Raw genomic sequence first — 5,857 nt, forward strand, 5'->3', positions numbered from 1 at the left:
ACTCAGACCTAAAACTGTGCCGTTCTTAGGACTCATCCATATGGGATCATGTCTAGACCTGTAAGATGAATTTGCAGTATGTCTAGATCTAGAGAAAGGGACCAAGGAGCCTCATAGGAAGGAAATCACTTAAGTGAAGTGTCAAGGCACAGGGGCAGTAATTAGGCTAATTTTTAGGAGCAGAGAGAAAAACTTTGAGTATAGAAGTTCCATTGGTTCATCTGTTCATTCATTTAATAAATATTGAGCTCATACAATTTTCTAGACACTGTGCTAGCCATAAATATATGGAAAGCAAAACCAGACAGGGGTGGGTCCTGCCCTCAGGGAGCTTACAAATATAGCAGAGGGAAATATACAAACCAATGGAGTATGTTGTTATTATTTATATGCTCACTTCGGTGGCACATAAACTAAAATTGTTATTGTTTGATCAAACTTAAATATGGCTTACTTCGTGCCAGGTACTTTTCTAAGCACTTTACATGTCTAGCTTACCCATACAACAACCATATAATGTAGGCACTGTTATCATCGCCCAGCTATAGATGAGGAGCCTGCGGTACACAGTGACTTGCTCAAGGTCACCCTGTTAGTGAGTGGCAGAGTCCACATACTTAATTCCTATGCTGTGCTGGCTTGGGATGACAACTGTGCAGGTATAGGGTAACAGAGGTGACTCGCACAACTTTCAAGTGATCTAGCGCCAGCAGTCGTTCAGCATTTGTTCACTCAATAAACATTTACTAAGGGTCCTGCTGTGTGGCCAGCACTGCACTGGTCAATGAGGACACAGTGATGAACAAGAGTGATTTGGTCACTGCCTTCAATGGAGCCTGCAGACCAGCGGGTAAGGAAGACATTGAACAAGTGATATGAAAGGAGAAGTACAGAGAGTGAGAGGAGCAGATAGCCTGTGCCCTTAGCTCAGGTCAGGGAGAAAACGTCTCCATTACTCAGATTGTCCTTTGGCTCAGGCCACACAGGGTATTAGGCCCACAGGCTCTCTCCCAACTAGGGAAAGATGGCACGATATAACATCTGTTTCAGATGTACAGAGCACAAGGGAAATTGGGGACCACAGAATAAGAGTGAGGAGGGCTTCCCCAAATGACACCTACATCTAGGGGAATGACACCAATCACGTAGTGGGATCCACGGTGCGAGGTAGTATTAGTGTCATACCTTCACAGCAGCTTTGTGGACATGGACACTTCACTGTAAGGAGACAGAATAGGAATGGAGACCTACTGATGTCATATGGAGAGAGCTCTTTTGAGAGCCTGCAGGAGAGATATCTTTGACAGGTGATTAGAGATCCATAATAGCAGACAAATGCAAAATCAGCAAAACATTCTAATCTTATTATTGTGATACAATTCTTAAACAAGCCTGGTGTGGCCTAGTAAGATCAACGACAAATAAAACGGGTAAATAAAAAATTCTTCATTCATGTTCCAAAAAGAGGCTGTAGTGGTGGAATGGTGGCTCCAAAGAGGTATGTCCAGGTCCTAATCCATGGATCCTGTGAATGTGACCTTATTTGGTAAAAGGGTCTTTGCAGATGTAATTAGATTAAGTATCTCAAGATGAGGACATCTTGGATTATCCCAGTGGGCTCTAAATCTAGTGGCATGCATTCTTTTTTTTAAAAAAATATTATTTTATATTAGTTTCAGGTATACAGCATAGTGGTTAGATATTTATATAATGTACAATGTGATCACCCTGATTAGTCCAGTACCCACCTAGCACCATACATAGTTATTACAATATTATTGATTATAGTCCCCATGACTATTTTGTAACTGCCAATTTGAACTTCTTAATCCCTTCAACTTTTTCACCCAGACCCGAGGTCCCCTTCCCATTAGGCAACCATCAAAATGTTCTCTGTATCTATGAGGTTGTTTCTGTTTTGCTTGTTCGTTTATTTTGTTCTTTACAACAAGGGTCCCCAAACCCCAGGCCATGGACTGGTACTGGTCCATGGCCTGTTAGGAACTGGACTGCACAGCAGATGAGCAGCAGATAAGCAAGCAAAATTTCATCTGTATTTGCAGCCGCTACCCAGCGCTAGCATCACCACCTCAGCTCCACCTCAGATCATCACGCATTAGATTCTCGTAGGAGCTCCGGTCCCTGGTGTCAAAAAGTTTGGGGACTGTTGCTTCAGAGTCCACATATAACTGAAATCATATGGTATTTGTCTTTCTCTGTCTGACTTATTTCACTCAATATAATACCCTCTAGGTCCATTATGTTGTTGCAAATGGTTGAATGATATTACATTGTACATATGTACCACAACTTCTTTATCCAATTGTCTACCGATGAAGCAACTTAAGTTGCTTCCATATCTTGGCTATTGTAAATTGTGCTGCAGTGAACATAGGAGTTCATATATATTTTTGAATTAGTGCTTTGGTTTTCTTAGGATAAATACCTAGAAGTGCAATTACTAAGTCAAATTACTGAGTTCAATTTTTAATTTTTTGAGGAACCTCCAAATTGTTTTCCATAGTGGCTGCACCAATTTGCTATCCTACCAATGCATGAAGTTTCTCTTTTCTCCAAGTCCTCACCAGCACTTGTTGCTTGTTGATTTATTGATGATAGGCATTCTGACAGGTGCGAGGTAATATCTCAATGTGGTTTTAATTTGCATTTCTCTGATGATTAGTGATGTTGAGTATCTTTTCATATGTTTATTGGCCATCTTATGTCCTCTTTGGAGAAATGCCTATCCATGTTTTCTGCCCTTTTTCAATTGGATTTTTTTTGGTGTTGAGTTGTATAAGTTCGTTATAAATCTTGGATATTAACCCCTTATCAGTTGATTTATAGGCAAAAGCTTCTCCCATTTAGTAGATGGTCTCTTCATTTTGTCAATGGTTTCCTTTGCTATGCAAAACATTTTTAGTTTGATGTAGTCCCATTTAATTTTTTGTTTCCCTTACTCAAAGAGATATATCAGAAAAAAAATATTACAAAGAGCAATGCCAGAGACTTTACTGCCTATGTTTTCTTCTAGGAGTATTATGGTTTTGATCCTTACATTTAAGTGTTTAAGCCATTTTGATTTTATTCTTGTATATGGTGTAAGAAGGTGGTCCAGTTTCATTTTTTTTTGCATGTAATCTGTCTAGTTTTCCTAACATCATTTCTTGAAGAGATTGTCTTTACCCCATTGTATATTTTGGCCTCCTTTGTCATAGATTAAATGACCATACAGGTATGGATTTATGTCTGGGCTCTTTATTATGTTTCATTGCAATGACAAACATTTTTATAAGAGAGACACACAGAGAAGGCAATGTGAAGATGAAGGCAGAGATTGAAGTGATGTAGCCACAAACCAAGGAAGAATTCTTATAGAGCCTTGGAGTGACTGTAGTTCTGTTGACACCTTGATTTTAGACTTCTAGCCTCCAGAACTATGAGAGAATAAATTTCTGTTGTTTTAAGTCATGAAGTCTGTAGTAATTTGTTATGCCAGCCCTAGGAAAGTAATGCAGGGACTCATGGCTTGACAACAATATATGTGAAATATCTGGGCTAACACCATGATGTGGCTCATAAAGAAAGAAATGCAGTCCTTGGCTACTGTAATGGAAACAGAGATTATAGATCAAGGAAAGTAATTGTTCTACCATATAGCTGCAACATTGCACTCTGTTGTGTCACCTTTTAGGAGGGACATTGATGAATGGGAGCCTAGTCAGACACAAATGACCAGGATGGTGAGGGTTCTGGAAAGCTTGTCATGCAAAGGATGAATTGGCAGCATTGGTGATGGGTATCCTGGAAATTGGTGAGTGAACATGAAAGCAACCTTGAAATATACGAAAGGCTGTTTTGTCAAAGAGGAAGTCATCTTGTTTCGTGTTGCTCCAAGAGGCAAAATTGGGTCCAGCAGGTAGAAAGTAAAAGCAAAAAAGTTGTCTAACAATTGTCAAGTATAGAAACTCAAAACATCGGAAATATTTGAAAATAAAAAAGTATTGGCTTCCTATTTGCAGAGATATGGCTCCTGGTTCTACCTCTGCAGTTAACTGGTGTGACCCTGTGAATATAATTTCACCTTCTTTGGACCTCAGTGTTCTTCTATGTAAACTTAAGGGGTCGAATTGGATGTTTATCCAAAGTTTCTTTGCTTTTAGTTACTTCTCATTCTAAAGTCTAATAAAAATGTTAAGGTGTTTTACAATTTCTTAGTACCTAGCATGTGCTAAGGCTAGCATCTGTTCGAGGTGTTTTAACATATATGATCTCATATAATTCTCTCTGCACTGCAGGGCATGTATGTTAGCCCTATTTTACAGATTAGAGCACTTGCCAAGGTCATACGACCTGCATAGGGCTGAGCTAAAACTCAAACTCAGATCCCCCTGCTTCTGGTACTCTTTCCACTACACCATGCTGTATCTTCTGTACTGTACTAATCATTTGCCACATCTGAATTTAGCAAATCATAAAATTCTGTGTCAAATTACTCCTTGAAAATCACTTACAAGTTGATATTAACTATCTCAAACACACCGAAGATCAGAATGTTTCTGAGGATTTTTCTGAATAAAGTTTCTGGACTATAATGCATAGACTTTGGCACAATATGTACCTTGAAGTCCAGAAACTTTATTCAGAAAAATTCTTAGGGTCTCCTCACTCACAGCCTTTCTCTCATCATTTCATATGCAGTGTCTGATCTTCCTCTTTGAAGAGAAGGGCAAGCTAGAGGGCTGGTCAGCAGCACCCTGGGAGCCTGGGACAGACTGGGTTGTCGGGTTGTGGAGCATGGAGGTAAAAGCAAAAGAGTAGCAGTGTCCCATGGAGTTTCCACAAAAGGGGAAGACAAATGGGAAGGCAAGTTCTAGCTCCAAATAATTCCATGCATGAGAAGTTCAACACAGGAAGCACATAAGAGAGGCCTGAAGGAATGTCTTGAACCATGGTGTACTCGCTCAGCCAGCTTCAGGGATTTTTGCTTGATTCCTGAGGCTTTGGGGTGGGAAGGAGTGGGCACCAGCTCTGAGAGCTCAGTACAGCCCAAGATCAGCACGCACTCAGTTCTGACATACTTATTCATCTGGATTTTCAGTCAGTTACATGTTACAATTTAAACAGAAATCAGTGGGAGAAGTTAACAGGAAGAAAGCAAATGTGCTCACTTTAGCAGCACATGAACTAAAATTGGAACAATACGGAGAAGACTAGTATCGCTCCTGCACAAGGATGGCATGTAAATTCATAAAGTGTTCCATATTTTTTACTAGACTTATTGGGTGGATCACTTTGTATCTGTAGCTAATATAATATTGAATGCCAACTGTAATTGAAAAAAAATGCAAAAAATAAACGACTATGATTTTAAAAAAGAGGAAGAAAGCAAATATAGACATAGCAAGAATAATAACAACTGATGAGAGCAAGGAAGGTGCCAGAATGACTATAGAAAGATATTGGTATTTTCTTAAAGCCAAGCAGTGTGGAGGAGCCAAAATGTGGGCACCACTGTACTTCTTGCCTGGCATTGCACTGGATATCCACAATGATGACCCAGTGTCATCAAGGGATGAGGAGGTATTGTGTCTTCTGCATATGACGGCAGAGAAGACAGTATAAAGACTTCCGCCCAAAATGATCTAGAGAAAAAGTTGTGATGCCTAAATGAGTAAATCACAGTTATCTAGAAAATATAATTAGGTAAACATTGGCAGCGCAGGGTGAAAGAGAGGATTTAAAAATATGTAAGGTGGCTATTAAGGAAACGTAGCAAATGCGTGGGTGTGTGCGCTCAAAAATATTCTTAGAATTTTTAATTAAATTCAATTCTGACCCTGCCTAGCTCCTATCC

At 39.6% G+C, this 5,857-nt stretch overlaps 1 non-coding gene across 1 annotated transcript; it reads left to right on the top strand.

Moving 5' to 3' along the window:
• Positions 1-5,163: 5,163 nt before the first annotated feature.
• Positions 5,164-5,270, top strand: LOC118608126. Its single transcript, XR_004952926.1, has one exon. It is a non-coding gene; the product is annotated as a U6 spliceosomal RNA (small nuclear RNA).
• Positions 5,271-5,857: the final 587 nt, after the last annotated feature.

Source organism: Rousettus aegyptiacus, unplaced genomic scaffold, assembly GCF_014176215.1.
Source record: "Rousettus aegyptiacus isolate mRouAeg1 unplaced genomic scaffold, mRouAeg1.p scaffold_m13_p_9, whole genome shotgun sequence".
NCBI lineage: Eukaryota > Metazoa > Chordata > Mammalia > Chiroptera > Pteropodidae > Rousettus > Rousettus aegyptiacus.